Source organism: Puma concolor, chromosome B2 (genome assembly GCF_028749965.1).
Source record: "Puma concolor isolate L17-30 chromosome B2, mPumCon1.1.hap2, whole genome shotgun sequence".
NCBI lineage: Eukaryota > Metazoa > Chordata > Mammalia > Carnivora > Felidae > Puma > Puma concolor.
In genome coordinates, this window is record NC_141671.1 from 110228305 (window position 1) to 110247368 (window position 19064).

The 19064-nt window shown below is 33.7% G+C and overlaps 1 long non-coding RNA gene across 1 annotated transcript in view; it reads left to right on the top strand.

Moving 5' to 3' along the window:
* Nucleotides 1-2135: 2135 nt before the first annotated feature.
* LOC147581182 (uncharacterized) overlaps nucleotides 2136-19064 on the top strand; it is a 121658-nt gene continuing 104729 nt past the window's right edge. Inside the window, exon 1 of the long non-coding RNA XR_015250864.1 lies at nucleotides 2136-2181. This is a non-coding gene — a long non-coding RNA (uncharacterized LOC147581182). The remainder of the gene's footprint in view (nucleotides 2182-19064) is intronic.

Here is a 19064-nt window from a genome sequence, read left to right on the forward strand (position 1 = left end):
CATGTGTTTGAGCCCTGCATCAGGCTCTGTGCTGACAGCTCAGAGCCTGGAGTCTGCTTCAGATTCTATGTCTCCTTCTCTCTCTGCCCTTCCCCCACTCATGCTCTGTGTCTCTTTCAAAAATAAATAAACATTAATAATTTTTAAAAAAATAAAAAAAAAACCTCTTAAAATCAGTATTCCACATGAAACATTAAGGTTCAATGATTCAACATGCAGAATGCTAATTTGCACCTACAAGTATTTTATGTCATAGACATCTTTTTCAGCTTCTCTCTATGAGGTTGGGAAAGCCTCCATTTAGAAAACGGTTCAACTTGGACACTACATGTCATAACCTGAGGATATGTTATAAAGAGCATATCTCTTCAGGACTCAAAACAATAAATATTTTATAGTATTGGGTAAAGACATGAGTTGTTAAATTCCTTCTCCATCTCTAATTAAATATCCATTTAAACATTGATATTTGAGACAGTTGTCCAATAGCCACTGTGATGATCAGTCTTTTAAGATCTCTATAATCACTCTGTCTTCTATATATATCATGAAACCTGTGTAATGTGACTATATCCTTTTAACTCCAAGGAAATATGCTTTCACAGAAATATGGTTTAATTGTATACCCACGAATGTTCATGGCAAGTGATACAATAAATGACCACATAAACCCATTTTTTATTTTTTGTACTTGCTCCTGAGGATACTGCAAAACATCCTTTACAGAGAAATCAACGCCATAGATTCTCTTAACATTTGGGGGAAAAATATTTCCCCCTTAAAAATAATATACCTGGAAAATTCATATTTCTAGTTTTCCTTGGTTGCCAGTATCTTCAGGATATATTATTTTAAGATTACAAAAACATGACATATATTTAGAACTTTGATTCATTATTTTTCTTTGTATTGCCATTATTGTTTCAATTATCTTAATGGGATCTTGTCACTTCATATTATTTTGTTTCTATTTATTTTACATAGATTCAATTTTTACATATATTCAATTCAAATGAAAAATGTGATATTATTTATTAATTTGTTAATATTTTAGAAAATATTAACTAAAGGATTGTAATGCATATAAATATATTGATATATAATATATATTTATCTATTTCTATATATAAAATTGAAAACAATTATACATAATTGTTTTTAGCAAAGTAAGATTATAGTAGTTTTATTTTATTAAGTATTCATATAACATTACAACAAAATATTGTTAATATTTTTAATTCATTTCTACTGATCTAGTTACATTGCCTCATGTGAATGAAATAATTTTTATTTTAACAATATCCAGACCATTGAATATTTAGCCTTTTTTTTCAATTTTGTGTTATATGAAATATAGCAATGGGTTCCTCATCCATCATTTTTTGTGCTAGATTTTTTTCTTTGGATATATTACTATAGGTGAAACTATTGCACTAAAAGCTTTCCACCCTTTTGAAGTTCTTAAAACATAATGGCAAATTATTTATATTAAAAAATCAATTCATATTCCAAAGATTAATGTTTTAGAATTACTACCTCACCACATTTCCAACAACTTTATTATTATAACTTAAAAATATATCTACTTTGAGAGTTTATTTACTGATATTTTCAACAAATATTTTGTCAGTTACTAGTAACATTGTGCATGCTTTCAACTGTTGTTAGAAATCTTACACCTGTGTCTGTGAATCCTTAATGCATCCTTTTGTCATTTTCATTTGACTCATTATATTTTACTTACAAATATATTTATATATTAGGGAAATTGATTTTTATATTCATTATTAATATTTCCAAGCCTTTGGTTTGTATATAAATGTTTATAGTATTTCCAGTGCAACTATGTTTGCATATTTAAATATATTAATTTCATTTACATTATTGTCTGTTCAAAAGTTTCCTCTGCCTTCAAGCCCTTATTGGATACCCCAGTTTACAATTACTTCTCAATATTTGATTGAACTCATAATGAACATTATACTTCATTTCTATCAGCTTTTTAAATTTTTGTATTTTATACATGTTATTTACATATTTTATTTAATATATTTATACATTGATTTTATAACTAAAGTTCTAATTTTCTTCAGAATATAGATTCTTCATCACTATTCTTTTTTATTATATTTTAACCCTCTCACAGTGACTAATGCATGACTTTGCACATGAAGTTACTTGGTAAGAGCATCTTTTTCATTATTTCATATATAGTAGGTAAAAATAGACATTTTATACACAAACTTTCTTTTAAAAATGCTCATTCATTTTAATGCAATTCTATATGACATATCTAATTCATATTTTTCTGAATTCATATCTAATTCATGTCTTTTTTGTATGAATATATATATAATTATATTTTATTTTTAATCAATTAGAAATTATATGCTTTAAGAATTCTTTAGTATTGGGGCACCTGGGTGGCTCAGTCAGTTAAGCGTCTGACTTTGGCTCACGTCATGATATCCCGGTTTATGGGTTTGAGCCCCTTGTCAGGCTCTGTGCTGACAGCTCAGAGCCTGAAGCCTGCTTTGGATTCCGTGTCTCCCTCTCTCTCTGTTCCTCCCCCACTCATGCTCTGTCTCTCTCTCTCTCAAAAATAAATAAACATTAAAAAAAAAGAGTTCTTTAGTATTATATTTAAACTTGTGTTACAATTACCTAGACAGTTATTGGAGCACTAAAGAAGAGTGATCTTTGCAAAAATAGATAAAATCTTAAACTTTATCCCAAATAAGATGAAATAAGTATTAATAATAAAATTGGAGCTTAAAATTTAAATCTTTTAGGACATTTTATGAATCTGTGCAGTTTAGAAAACTATGTTGCTTTATCCTGAATAAAAATTTGAAACTTTCAAGGTTCAGTAGCTAAACCTTGAGGGTAGCAACATATGCGGTCTATGCTTACTGTGCAATAGTATTACTTTTTTTTTTCTTTGTAAGATCTCTCTCTCTCCCTCCAGCATATTTTTTGATTGAGATATCTCTTTCCTTGAAAGGAAATATACTTCACTGCTAAAGAAAATGTAGCTCTTCCCAACTAGCTTCCCTGATACCAAGTGAAGAAATTAGCTATTAAAATTAAATAACATATTTGAAAGAAAAATTAAGACTGTCAACAGAAGTAGATTGCTTTTACAAAGCTGCTTCAGTCCTGAAAAATATTATTAGATAAGACCCTAATGACTTTGACTGGTGTTCTTCTTGATTAAGTTTGAAGTGAACCCACTTAATCTTAATGTTTAATGATCTTTTACTTGTTCCTTTCATTCTTGTAAAAAGTAGTAGTTATAGGAGTAGACATTTACAATTACCCAAAAGAAAAAAAAAAGACATTAACTGATAAAGTTGTTTGTAGAAATGGAACTCCTATCCTTAATATTTGAGGTTTATTCTAGGATATAAATCATGTTTTCAGTTACCAAAAAGAAACCATTCTACTACTATGAGATTGAGAAGAGTCTCCCAAAGCTGTATATTTTTTTTTCCTCTAGCACTTAGGTGCGAATTATTTTGAGGATTGGCTCATGCCGTTATGGTGGCTGGGAAGTTCTAAATCTGCTATACAGATCAGCTAGGTAAGTTGATGCTCTGGTCTTGAAGCCAAAGGCAGTGTGGAAGCAGAATTCCTTACTCTCCTGGGGATTCCACTCTTTTGTTTTAAAGCCTTCAACTGAAGGAGCCTGCCTGGGTGGCTCAGTTGGTTAATTGTCTGACTTCAGTTCAGGTCATGATCTCACAGCTTGTGAGTTCAAGCTATGTGTCAGGCTGTGTGCTTGACAGCTCAGAGACTTGGAGCCTGCTTCAGAGTCTGTGTCTCCCTCTCTCTCTGCCCCAACCCTTCCAAATAAATATTGAAAAAATAATAATAATAAAGCCTTCAACTGATTGGATGAGGCACACCCACATTATTGAAGGTAAGAAGTCTACTTATTTGAATGTTAACCACATTTTAAAAAAACACTTTTGCCATAACATCTACACTGGTGTTTGATTAAAGAATTGGGAACTGTAGCCCAGCCAAGTTGAGACATAAAATTAACCATTACAATGACTTATTTTAAGCCAATTTAGTTAGGATTTCTAATACTGTCAAAAGTGTGTTAACAGAGAGAAATTGAAGAAAAAAGCAGAAGTAAAAATGGATGAACAAATACGAGACAAAAAAAGGAGTTGACTAGTGATTTGCACTCTGTCACAATATCCCTGTATTATATTTCAGTGAATTTCATAACACTGTAGATTTCTTCTTCAAGTTAATGTGCAACTGTAGAAATTCCCATACACTCAAGCATTAGAAAAAAAATTCCTTTGTCTCATATTCTTATGTGTAGTTCTGTGAATTTAGGAGGGAGCTGGTTCAGTTCATCCTGAATTTTAGCTCTCATTTTAAAACTTCTAACAAATTTTATATGGCTTAAGTAGAAGGTAGACAAAGGCAAGAATGATCATGTTAGGATTTACTTCACTAGATCCTTGATCCATACACTTCTTTTTTCATATTTAACTTTAAAAATTTGTATATTCTATGGGAGAACAATAGTGCTTCCTCAGTTTCTGAGGAAATTCCCATAGCAGAGGTTGATGCCTCAAAATGAATGAAATCTAGCCTATAATGAAATATCTGGCCCATGTCTCCTTTTGAAACTCTGACCTTAGAACAATGCAGGAGAAAAATTAGGTTCTATCTTTCATCTATGAATATTGATTATTGCCAACCATATCTTTCCTACATATACAGTCATATTTTGCTTAGAAAGCTGAGTTTTGTGTATAATCTATATGATTCAAGAAATAGTTTCTGAATGTATTAACATATTTATTTGCTCCTGATTTCCCAGTTACTAAATCAATTTATTTTTATTTATCCCTACTATAAATTTCTCCCTTTTCCACCAAAAACTTATAGGACAAATGTTAAGGTCACTTTTTAAAAGACATGGTATATTTGGAGTACCTGGGTGGCTCAGTCAGTTAAGCAACCAACTCTTGGTTTCAACTCAGGTCATGATCTCATGGTTCCTGAGCTCGAGCCCCGCATCGGGCTCTGTGCAGACAGTGTGGAGCCTGCTTGGGATTCTCTCTCTCTTCCTCTCTCTGCCCCTCCCCCACTGATGCTGTATCTGTCTCTCTCAAAAATAAATATATTTTTTTAAAAAACATACAGTTTTTCTTCAAATTCCATAAACCCATAAATCTAAGGATTTAAATTGAATGTTATAAAGAATATCACATATAGTCTTCTTTTCAAATATTTCTCTCATGAATCCTTGTTCCAGAATGTAACTACTTCTGAACAAAAAACAGAGCATTTCCACAAGCAAGCAGCAAGAAGTTGGATTTCCTGTGAAAATTTCCTATGCTATTCACAAAAACTTATGAATTATACTTCTAAAATTATATTATTAGAAGCTACTACAGCCTACATTTGCCCTGTCTTCAAAAAATAGAGTCACAAATTAAGTTTCTTATTTGAATGGGAGCTCAAGGGTTCTTTCATCAACCAGGGACTTCTGAAGGCAGAGGGATAAAGGTTTCCTATAATGCATCACACATATAAAAGATCTCATGCAGGTTTGACATAATAGGTCAAAGTAAAAATATGCCACTTTCTTTCTGTGGGTGGATTTTATGTTAAGGTAACTTTATTGTTCCTGGAAAGACTTTAATTAAGAAATCTTAATAACCTTCTTAACTCCTTTTGAAAGTAATATGATATTGGCATAGCAGAGAAAATCATAGCCCAATTATCATCACTTAGCACTTCCTGAGCTAAATGTTTTACAGACAAGGAAGGTTCTTGTTTGTAAGGGAGGTCCTTACCCAATATGCAAATTCTATGCTGTAAATTTCCCACACGGGCTGACTAGTCTTTTAATGTACAGTTACTCACCATCTATCACAATTATTCTTAGTTATTTAATATAGCCAATTCCTTTTTTTTTTTGCAGTTGAAGTAACTGGAAGTTAAATAATTTGTTCTGAATGAAAGGTCAACTTGACAAAGATCTCAAATTAGATTTTGGTGTGCCTAAGGTATCATTAGGATATATTTTTATTTTCAAAGGCTTTTTTGTATTTACTCAAGTGTGAGGCATATTATAAAATTTTAGACTTTCAATGCAATCTAAGCCAGCAACTGAGTAATATTGAGATAAAACAGTTCATAATACATATATCTCTGATTACAAAACATAAATTTTCAGTTTTGAATTTTTAGGTGATCTGATCCCTTCATTATGTGAGGGAACAAACATATGCATTCAGCACAGTAGTGTTTAAGTAGTCAGGTCAGTTTCATAATAGGCAGAATAAAAAGGAGATTCCAAGTTCACGTGTACATCCCACGCGCCTCAGAAATCTAGGCGCCAGCACTACGAATAGTACAAGAACAAAATGCCCAGGAACCGACATTACCCTTGTGTAGGTTCCTACTGGAAATGTATCTCAGAGGACCTCAGACTCTCCAGTGAACTTAGAGTAGCCACTCAGTGGGAGGAAAGGGGGGAAACAGAGACAAGCCACACAGTTTATTCTACTGTCCCTATACTCTCAGCATCAGCAGCGATCTCCACTCGGTGCTGTGGAAACATCTTAAAAACTTTACAACAACAGTGGCATGCATTATTGTTCTTGTTATTATTTTTTTTGTATCTATTAAACAGCTTATAATCAGACCTTGAGAGAAATCAACATAAACTACAATTTTAATAGAAATGTGCTAGAGGCGCCTGGTGACTCAGTCCCTTAAGTGTCTAACTTCCGCTCAGGTCAAGATCTCATGGTTTGTGAGTTCCAACCCAGGATGGGGCTCTGTTCTGACTGCTCAGAACCTGGAGCCTCCTTCAGATTCTGTCTCCCTGTCTGCCCCTTCCCCCACTCCCATTCCATGTCTCTCTCTTTCTAAAAAATAAATAAAACATTGAAAAAAAAAAAAGAGAAAGAGATGTGCTCAAAAATAAAATCGGTTGACCACACACATGAAAACAGAGTAAAAGTCCAGACTAAAATATAACGCAAGCCTCTTTTCATCTCCGTTCATTGCCACTTAAAATGTACTGAGATAATTAAAATCAACAGTACAAAGTATGATTTCAGAGTTGACAATGAACAAAGGCAAACCACTGATGTGGGAAAAAAATGCAAAACCTTTATCTAGGATTCAGAGGAACAAGGCTATGGATTTTAAAGTAGGAGACAGATGATGATAGAAAAGATAATAACTTAGATGTGTTTAAAACTGGCCAGAGAAGGTGGAGTAAACTATTCATGGAATGAATTAAAGGAAACCCATAGCTCTATACACAGCGACACAATTTTGAAATTAAAATTCTATAGAAATTATCCTACAAGCACACATATTGAAAAAAATAATTAAGATAATCACTTTCTTATTTTCCATCTGTAGAATAAATATCAGAAGAAAATGATGCAACTTTTATATAGAGAAAACATTTCTGAAACAAGAAATTTATTTACACATAAGTTTCCATTTGTAAAGCAGGAGGGGTGCCTGGGTGGCTCAGTCAGTTAAGTGTGAGACTCTTGATTTAGGCTCAGGTCATGATCCAGGGTTGTGGATTCTAGCCCTGTGTCTGGCTCTGCACTGAGTGTGGAGCCTGCGTAAGATTTTCTCTCTCTCCTGTGCTCTCTAAAAAAAAGTAAGAAAAAGAAGTCCTCAAATATTTTAGTGGTCAGAAACTACAAAAAAGAAATATCTTTCACAATATTAATCAACGGTGTTCCTCACATAACAGTAAGATAAACCAAAATAAGAAATCCAAGGAGAATATTTTTATTATGCAGGAACTAAGAAAAGAACTAAAATTTGCTAAATAAAAAATTATGTAAATAATTATAGGTTTAAAAATTATTTTATTGGTAGAAGAGATACATATTTTTAAATAATAATTTTATAAAATGAACTTCTAAATTTTTAAGTTAGTTCTTCCATTAACCTTTACATATAATTATATGCAGACATTAATTAATGAGTTTGAATAAATGTATAAACCCCCAGTCCGAGCATTGTACAGAAGTTTTTATCACATTAGAAATTACTCTCATGCATTTCCAGGAAATTCTCACCCCTTGGCAATAAATTTCTAATTTCTACCATAATAGATTAGTTTTGACTGATTTTGAACTCCATATAGATAGATAGAATCATATACTAGGTACTCTTTTTATTTCTGTGAGATTTATTCACCCTATAGCATGTTTTCTCTTTATTGCTTACAATAACAAAGCCTGAGTCTCTGGCTGATGGACAATCTGTTTTTTCTTTCTTTTTCTGGTTATGATTAAAGATTGTACTACACCCTCACCAAATTCTGATTATGCAGGTTTTGTTTTGCTTTTAAAAATTTAGCCTTTCTAGTGACAGTGAACTTATACCTAGTTGAAGTTTTAATTTGCTTTTAGTAATTATTCATATTGAGTAACTTTTTATATGCTTATTGAGCATTACATATCTTCTTTGAGTGTCTCTTTATATGTCTTAAACAATTCTTATTAAGTTTTTGATGTTTTTACACTGACTTATAGAAAATAAATCCTTCTTAAAAATATATATATATATATTGTAACTATGTTCTTGTTAAAAATATATATATTTGCAACTATGTCCCTTGGCTTACATTTCATTTTCTTGATAGTGTCTTTGTGAAAGTAGTCTTTAATTTTGATGAAGTACAATCAACCTATTATTTTCATTATCTTTTGTGATTTTCTGTTTTTGTCCTAACCAGCAAATTTTTTCTTATAATATGGTCATGAAAATATTATCAGATATTTTCTTTTAGAAGCTTCTTGTTTTAGCTTTTACAAATTTTTTTTAAGTAGGCTCCATGCTCAATGTGGGTCTTGAGCTCATGACCCTGAGATCAAGAGTCGCATGCTCTACTGACTGAGCCAGCCAGGCACCCATTTTAACTTTCATAGTCAAGTCTCCAGCTAACCATCAAGGTTATTAATTTCTTTTCATATATTTATTCATTATTAATGACAATATTATTGAAAAGACTGTACTTTCCACCTTTGTCTCACCCTGGTATATTTCCTGAAAATCATTAGGCCATGCATGTATAGGTCTATTTAAGACTATCTGTTTGGGGGGCGCCTGGGTGGCACAGTCAGTTAAGCGCCCGACTTCAGCTAGGTCACGATCTCGCGGTCCGGGAGTTCGAGCCCCGCGTCAGGCTCTGGGCTGATGGCTCAGAGCCTGGAGCCTGTTTCCGATTCTGTGTCTCCCTCTCTCTCTCTGCCCCTCCCCCATTCATGCTCTGTCTCTCTCTGTCCCAAAAATAAATAAACGTTGAAAAAAAATAAAAAAAAAAAAGACTATCTGTTTGGGGGGCAACTGGGCAGCTCAGTGGGTTAAGCCTCCGACTCTTGATTTCAGCTCAGGTCATGATCTCATGGTTAGTGAGTTCTAGTCCACGTAGGACTCTGCACTAACAACATGGAGCCTGCTTGGGATTCTCTCTCTGCCCCTCCTCTGTGCATGAGCACATATTCTCTCTCTAAAAATACATAAATAAACTTTAAAAAAATAGGCTACCTGTTTGGGTCTATTCACTCTTTGTCAGTGCTTATATCAACTTATGTCAACACACCCTTTTGATTACTATAGATTTATAGAAAACCTTGGAATCAAGCAAGGTCATGTGAGTGCTATACCTACATTTGTTATATTTCCACCCAAAGCTCATTGGGAATTTGATTGTGATTATCTTGAATCTATAGACCAATTTGTGTAGAACTGACATATTAACAGTGTTGTTATCCCAATTCATAAAATGTTCTATATTGTTTTTTCATTCTTTAATGTAACTTGACAATATTTTGTAGTTTATCTGTGTAGATGTAGACACACAAAAGACTAAACATATTTCATGGTTCTTGTTAAATTTATTCCTTTATATTTTTATTTTTGAAGTTCTTGCAAATGATATTCTAACATTTTATTTTTTGATTATCTGATTGTTTTAGAATGTAAAAATGCAGTTGACCCTTAATAATAAAATCACTTTTGAATTTATATATTTTTTTGTAATTTCATCAGGATCTTCTAAGGATAGAATCACGTCTTTTGTGAAAATGGAGTATTTTAATTTTATTTCCCAACTGTTTTGCTTTTTAACCCCTTTCTCTTGCCTTTATTGAACTGGCCATACTGATCCCGGACAATGTTGAATATAAGCAGTGAAAGTGAATATTCCAGTCTTGTTCTCAATTTTAAGAATATATCCATCATCATTTGTGTTATTAACTGTAGTTTTGGCAAATCCATTTTTCAGATTGATGAACTTCCTTTTTATTATATTTATTTTTATTATTGCTGAAATTAATTTTTCATAATAAGTGTTTTCTGGATTTTGTTAAAGGCTTTTTTCTATATCTGGTGATACGATCATTTTTTCCCTCTTTTACCTATGTGTGAGTTGCATTGATTAATTTTTGAATGTTAAACTAAATGTCTGTACTTTGAATAAAACCCATTTGATTATTATATGCTATGAATGGAACCCAGTTTCTGGTTTATCCCTGAACTCTCAGCCTTTTCTCCCTAAGGTACAAAATGTAACTCTATCTGATAATGATTTTGGAATGGAAACTAGTTAAGAGTTGCTCAGCTACATTCCCCAAATAAGTTGTATCAATAATAAAGATGACATTTTGGCCCATCAGTATTTACTCTTTCTTTTTACTTCTCAGGTGTTTTATCTCATAGAAGAGGAAGAAATGTGGTATTCATTGAATCCCCTAAATATTCCCATGGAACGCTATTTTTATCAGAATTCAGTAGGACCAAAAAGGAAATTCTAGCCAAATTAAGCAGATAGAATTGGGCTTTGTAGTACTGATCCTGATGAATTGGATATGAATACAGATTTAATCTGGCAGCAAAAGAAAATAGGGTCCTCTAAGAGGTCCTATATTTAATTTGTATAGCAATAGAAATTTCATCTGATTATTCACTGATTGGTTTTCATTTAAAAGATGGAAAATGAAATAAAAGTGTCTCTGGCTTATAAAATGGACACAATTTTGTAATTGGCACCATGTTACTTGCGTAAAATTAAGCAAACGTACATTGCAGTTATTTGGGAAATTTTGCATATACCTGAGACAAACTGTGGGCCTTTACTTTTGTTTCACATCTGTTTTTAAAAGCACGTATGGACAATTGTTTTATCTATTTCAGTTTCATTTTAATTGTAGCACAATGAGGCTAACCACATTCTTTTTTTTTTAAGTTTATTTATTCTGAGAGAAACAGAGATAGCATGAGTGGGGGAGGGACAGACAGAGAGGGAGAGAGAGCGAATCTGAAGTAGGCTCCATGCTGCCAGTGCAGAGTCCAACATGGGGCTCAAACTCATGAAATTATTTTACCACATGCTATTTATAATTAAGGATCACATGATACTTAATTATAAATAGCAGCTGGTGTCACATTTGGTATGGAGGGTATTAACTGGGTTTTTTAACCGATTGACCCTAATTTTCCACACACAACTTCTTAGCAACCATATTCTACTAAGCTTCATGTAGATTTGTCTTGTTGTGTGTGTGTGCAGCCTATCCTTCAGTCAGGAAGTCTTAGAGGACTCCCATCTAGACCTCAGAGGCTATTTTCTGCACAGCTCTCTCTTCATCACCCTGCCACATGGGTTCTAGTTGCTTTGGCTGACTTGGATATTGATATGTGCTGTCCTCAGCTTAGCTCGACCCCCTTGTTCTGCTTGAAGAGCACCTTGCTGTACGAAGTCAGGAAATTGTGTCCAGGCAAACACCTAAGGTGATGACGGGACTCCTTTGCCATCACTTCTCTCAGTGATCATGATCTTTCACAGCCTGTGATTCAATGCCTGATTGTTGCTGTTTCCAGTGGGCAGGGTAGTGGGATACCAGATACTTCATCAAAGCCAGAGCTAGAAGTCTCTGTATTTAACTGTTTTTCCTTTGCCATTGCCACCTAACCAAGCTATCTGCATTGGGTTTGTGTTATGTGTGTGGTTAAGTTTCTTACATCAAAACAAACGAATAGGATCTTATGAAAGTAAGTCCAGTGTAGGTCTAGTTGTTTTGTTGTGTTCAAGTTTTCTCTGTCCTTTTTCATCTTCCTAGTGTTCTCTCCATTACTGAAAGTGAGGTATTAAAGTGTCCATCTATTTATTGTAGAAATTTCAGTTCTGTACGTTTTTTCTTCATATATTTTGGTTAGTTTGGACGAATTATGGAATGTCTGTATTCTCTGCCATGTGCAAAGTCTGTCTGGTCTGCTCTGTAGTCATCTGACTGAACAGGTATTTCCTTAAATGCCTTGAACAAGTAAGTCCATGTTTGACAGATGGATTGTGTGTGATTTTAGCACATTTTCTACTTCCAGCAGTTTACAACTATTCCTTATTCTTTACTTACTGCTTGTCAAGGGACTCAGAATTAGAAACAGATGAGGAATTGGGACCTTTCAGACTCTTCTTAAGTATATTCATAGCCCTGCATATGTCTGTAGTGATCTGTACTCCAAATAGTATGTCCTAGTGTTTTCAAAGCCCCACATAGATATCTTACTCCCCAGCTCATCCTTTTATGTTTTTTTGGTCACATTCTTTTTCCCCTAACTGGTATCACTTCAAACAGGTGTGATGTTGAAAAATTGCCAAACACCCTGGGTCTACAGGGCTTTACCACTGAATGAACCCTGAGTCAGGTCGAATTACAAGCCCTGTGAACAAGGTGTTTCCAGTGACCTGACAAACAGCTCATCTCATTTCTTATGGGTAAGGTTTTGAGTAACTACAAACTCAGTCTTCCCATTTTGGTGATTTCTAGGCTGCTAGTTTTCATAACTCCCATGGTTGCCAGGGTGATGTTTTTCAAGGCAAATGTGAAAGTAAGCAGTGAAAGAAGAGACTAAAGCAAATTGAACACCACAAAGCTTACCATTTTTACTGAGACTCAGTAGCTTCTCCTGACTAAATGCTCCTTGGATTATTGTCTTTGACTTATTTTTTCCACTTTTTAAAAAGGTGGCTTTGTCCACTTTTTGGTTGCATTGATGAAGCAGTGAATTTTCACTTATTTTGATCTGAGCTTAGTTGACACACAATGTTACATTAGTTTCAGATGTACAGCTTAGTGATTTGACAAATTTATACATTATGCTGTGCTCATCACAAATATAAGCTGTTATCTGTCTGTCCCATTATATCACTATACAATGTCACTGACTGTATTCCTTATGTTCTGCTTTTTATTCCTGTGACTTACTCATTCCATAAACTGGAAGCCTGTATCCTCTCTCCCCTTTAACCATTTTGCCCAACCACCTACCCACCTCCACTATGGTAGCCATCAGTTCGTTCTTTATATTTATAGTTCTGATTCTACTTTTTGTGTATTCATTTTTTATATTCCATTTATGAGTGGAATTATGTGGTATTTGTCTTTCTAAGTATGAATTATTTAACTTAGTATGATATCTTCTAGGTCCACCCATGTTGTCTCAAATTCTCAAATGGCATGATCTCATAGTTTTTTTTTATAGCGGTGTAGTATTCCATTATGTATATATACCACATTTTTCTTATCAGTTTGTCTGTTAATGGACACCTAGGTTGCTTCCATGACTTGGCTGATGTAAATAATGCTCTAGTAAACATAGAGGTGCATATGTCCTTTCAAATTACTATTTTCATTTTCCCTGGGTAAAAACCCAATAGTGGAATTACTGGATCATACGGTATATCAATTTTTAATTTTTTTAAGGAAACCATACTCTTTCCACAGTGGCTGTAACAATTTACATTCAAAAGGTCCTTACTCCACAATTTTAAAACAGTCATATCAAATTATTGATATGAAATTAGCAAAGTACTAAAAAAAAAAAAACACTTAGTAAAATTTTCTCCAAATGAATTAAGATATCTCTATTACCTTATATTTATTTAAGAAATTAAATCAATAGTCAGAAAAATTCGCAGGTAGAAAATGCTGGCCTGTATGACTTCACTGGTGAATTATTTCAGATATTTCAGCTAAAAAAAGAAAAAAAAAAGTCTAGGTTTATCCAAAGTCAACAAGGATTATTCATGTAAATCTATAAAGTTACCATAATCTTATAGCAACACTTGCCATAGATAAGGCAGGTGTTTAAAGTTTAAACTTCATTCCTAAATATATATGCAAAATTCCTAAAATACCCCAGGAATAAAAAATGTATTGTCAAATGAGAAATCCAGCAAGAGAAACTTGCCATAAGTATTAGGAAAACAAATTATAGAATTGTCTTTATATATGCAATAAAAAACATCTAATAAAATTCAAATCCATGCAAGATCAAATAACTCATGATAAGCTAAGAATGTAAGAGGACCTCTATATTCTGATCAAGCTTATCTACAATAATACCTACAGTAAATATTATTTTGTTAATGGATCTTTGAAAATATTCTCTTTGAAATAATGGGACAAGACAAAGTTTCTCCTTTTTTTAAAGTTTAATTATCTAATTTGAGAGAGGGAAAGAGCTGGGCGGGGGGGGGGGGTAGAAACAAAGGGAGAGAGAGGATCCCCAGCAGGCTCTGCACTGACAGTACGGGGCTCCACCTCATGAACCATGGGATCATGACCTAAGCTAAAATTAAGAGTCAACGCTCAACCGACTGACCCACCCAAGCCCCCCAAGACAAAGTTTCTCTTGATCATTATTGCCATTTTACTAAATGTCACAGCCAGTATATAAGGCCAGAAAAATAAATATAATGAATATGGATCAGAAAGAAAGGGATACAATCCTTCATTATTTGGACAGTACATGCTTGCATTTATAGAAAATAGATAATAAAATATTAAAATTAGTAAGAATTTAGGGGCACCTGGTTGGTTCAGTCGGTTAAGCATCTGACTCTTGCTTTCGGCTCAGATTACAAACTCACAGTTTGTGAGTTCTGGCCCCCTGTCTGGCTCTGCACTGGCAGTGTGGAGCCTGCTCTGTATCCCCTCTCTCTTTCTCTCTGCCCCTCCTCTCCTCATGTGTTCTTTCTCTCTCAAAATAAATAAACTTAAAAATTTTTTTTTAAAGAATAAGAACTTACAAATTAGTATAGAATGTATTTATAATTCTATAGGTCTCAGGGAAAAAACCTTAAAACTTTACTGGTATAAATACTACCACATAACTAAAAGTAAATCTAAAACCAGATTTACAAGCTCTCTTATTTAAAAACATATATGTAAATAATTTTTTATTTATATATAAATGTTGGTATATTATAGACTTTATGTCATAAGTATATCATCGCTACCACAGTTGATATATAGATTCAGGGCTATAGGAGAGTATGAACAGGAAGGGACACAAAGGGAGTTTTTGGGAGTAGCTTCCAATGTTCTAGTTTTGCCCAGTTGGTGGTTACATGAAGATCACTTTATAATTATTTATTAATCCATACGTAAATATTTTATGCACATGAACTTTTTCTGTGTATGCTACATTTCACAATAAAGTCATTAAAAATAAAGCAGAAAAATAAGTTTATAAAATTAGCTGACTTGTAATCAAACTATAATAACATGAAAATGTTTGTAATATAATTCCCGAAGAGAAAGCAGAATGTGTAGGTCATCGTAATTCATTCAGAAGATTTAAAGGATAACAAGAGATATTTTTCATGGAATTGGTTCTATTTCTACTATTTCCTAAATTGGGAGCTGCGCCTTCATTCTGTGTCATCCCTTGCTGTCTTTTCTCTGTTGGCACTTTTTATCCAGAGATCCTGGCTTGCCCCACCTCACTCATCTTCTGGCCTTCCATCTATTCACCTGTGGAGTGGCTCTTTCAACTTCAGCGCTTTCCTCTTTCTAATCAATCTCTGCCTTTTTCTTTCTGCTTTCCAACATTTCAGTGATCCTTTTGTTTGACTTACTCACCCTTTCCACTTATTGTTCTCATTTTATTTTCTTTGCAATTTGAAATACTTATAGTGTATATTCTTTTCCTGCAATTTCCCTTGGTTTTTATCTGAGCTCATTCTCAATTGGTTTGGTCTGAAACCACACATGTAATGTGTCCAGTGACCTCTTCAAAAGCATCTCCAATACCTTCTTCTAAACTGCCTTAATGTTCATGCTGCAAACAGCATGGTGAGTCATGCTTCCCGACTTTTAGCCTTTCTCCCTAGGATCAATATTTACTCACTGTCCTTTCTGACATATTTTTGTATTTGCTTTAATAACTTTCTCTTTACTTTCTAATTAGAATGAGAAGCTAGCCAATGCTCTATCTTAAAATCTCAGTTCTCCTCACATCTTCTCCCTTATCTTGTTAACAAGTCTTTAGATTTTATTAACTGCATAGAATTGAGCTATTTATTTCCTTTTCTCCATTAAATCTGTAGAAAACATCCTTTTAAAAATATTGAAAGATTTTGCATTTAGTATTGTACTTGCTTCTTTCATACTCCATACACAAACTAAATATTTTACTTCTTATTTTATGCCAGTACTCCCTTACTATAGCCAGATTAAGTCATGACATGGCTGTGCAAGGCTGTGTTCATCAAGGTTCAGGTTAAGCTTCTTAAATTGGCCAAGATAGGGTACAATATGCTGCAGCAACAAACAACCTCCAAATCTCAGTGGCTTATCATAAGGTTTTTTTTCTTGTTTACACACTAAGTGTCCATAATGGATTCACATAGGTATTGTGGCATGTTGTCTGTAGTCCAAAGCCTGATTTGACACAGAAATCTCTATCTGGAATATTGATGTCCTGTGACACAGGAAAAGTGATACAATGGAAAATAAACTGGCTTTTAAAACATCCTGAAAGTGTTTCATCCCCAGGCACATTGCATTGGTCAGAGCAAATCACATTGACTTCAAGGGACCATGGGATTACAATCCAAACAAATGTAACATAGTAATTGAATACAAATAACTTAAGGGAAACAACTTTCTTACATAAGAGTTCCTAGTTAAGCAATCTATGTATTAGTGATGGCTCTGTAACCTATGGTTAATTAGGGTTTTAGGTTGATTCTCTCTTGGTTTTCTAAAAGTGTTTTCATCATCTGCATGACTGAAATGGAATCTCTATGTCCAGGTACAGACAGTGGAAAGAGGAAAGTGGATTTAGAGGAATTCATTCTTAAGACCCAGCCCAGGAAATAGTTTAAATCATATTGCTTACATTTCATTACTATAAAGTTTGTTATAAAATTTTCATGCGAAATTATTGCGATTTTGACTGAAATTGTATCAAATCTGTACATAACTTGTAAAGCTCATATATTTACGATATTAAGTTTTCCAAGCCATAAATATGGCATTTCTCTCCATCTATATGTTTGTTTTCCATAATACTCCAGAAAGTTAGGCCACATATAACTCCCAAGGACAATGAGAAGTGCAGTTTTGCTAGCCTAGAAGGAGAGAATGAATTTTTATTTTATTTTACTTTATTTTATTTTATTTTATTTTATTTTACTTTTTAAACCTTTATTTTTATTTATGTATTTGAGAGTGAGAGAGAGTGCAAGCAGTGAGGGATAGAGAGAGAGGGATAAAGAGAATCACAAGCAGGCTCTGCACTGTCAGCACAGAGCACGATGCAGGGCACAAATCCAGGAACTATGAGATCATGACTTGATCCAAAATCAAGAGTCAGACGCTTAACCAACTGAGCCACCCGGGTGCCCCAAGAATGAATTTTTAAAACATCTCCAGTGATTCAATGATAAAATAAGGCAAAATTAAGAGTAAGCTTTGTTTTGCTGAAATGTACAATATGGGGACCCATAGTTTTCTTTTTTTTTTTTTTTTTTTTTTTTTTAAGTAGGCTCCACACCCAGTATGGAGCCCAACACAGGGCTTGAACTCACAACCCTGATATCAAGATTTGAGCTGAGATCAAGAGTTGGATGCTTAAAAGACTGACCCCCCCCCCCAGGCACCCTGGGACTAAGGCTTCTTATATTGAGTTTTCAACATTATATAACAAGGAACCTGAATGTTTTAGAGTATACAAGACATTAAGACATTGTATCTAACTCATCATTTTTTTAATGTTTATTTTTTATTTTTGTAAGAGTACAAGTGGGGGAAGGGTAGAGATAGGGGGACAGAGGGTCCAAAGCAGGCTTTGCACCAACAGTAGCGGGCCTGATGTGGGTCTCAAGCTCACACACTGAAAGATCATACCTGAACCTAAGTCAGACGCTCAACCAACTAAACCACCCAGGCGCCCCTAACTCATCATCTCGTTTTATATTTACAGATATTCTTCTCATTAAATGTGATAAATTCTTTGGGATATATACTTTTACTAATTACTTTAAAAATGTGCTAATTTTCCATAACAAAAAGATAAAATATTAAATACATACATACATACATACATATATATGTATATATATAAAGTGTATTTATTTTGAGAGAGAGAGAGAGAGAGAGCAGGGGAAGGGCAGACAGAGAGGAGGTGAGAGAGAATTCCAAGCAGGCTCCATGCTGTCAGTGCAGAGCCTGACATGGGGCTCAAACTCATGAACCGTGAGATCGTGCCCTGAGCTGAAATGAAGAGGCGAAAGCTTAACCAACTGAGCCACCCAAGCACCCTTTAAAATATGTTTTTAATTATATTCATTCTTTTTCCAAGGTTTGTACTTTGTTTTAATATTTGGACAGTAAAAATAAAATTATAATAAATAAAGGATTAATGTCACTAAATACTGAATGTGACTACTTTATTCTCTTTTTTCCTCTCAACAACAAACAACTTCAAAGTTCTATACATCTATGATGAGTTCAAATTCTGTTTTCCCTGTTTCTATTATTGCTAATTCTCTCATTGTTTTCATAGCATTTCCCTTGCAATTTATATTTTATATCCTGACTTTTTGTTCACCTGAAATAGCTGTTCCTTCTAGAGTCTGAATGCTCTTTGCCTCCAAGATTTTAAATCTGTTTTCTCATGTTATTGTATTAGTCTTTGAGACATCTCAATGTTAGTATTAGAACAAGTTTATTGTTTTATCCATTGATCCTTTT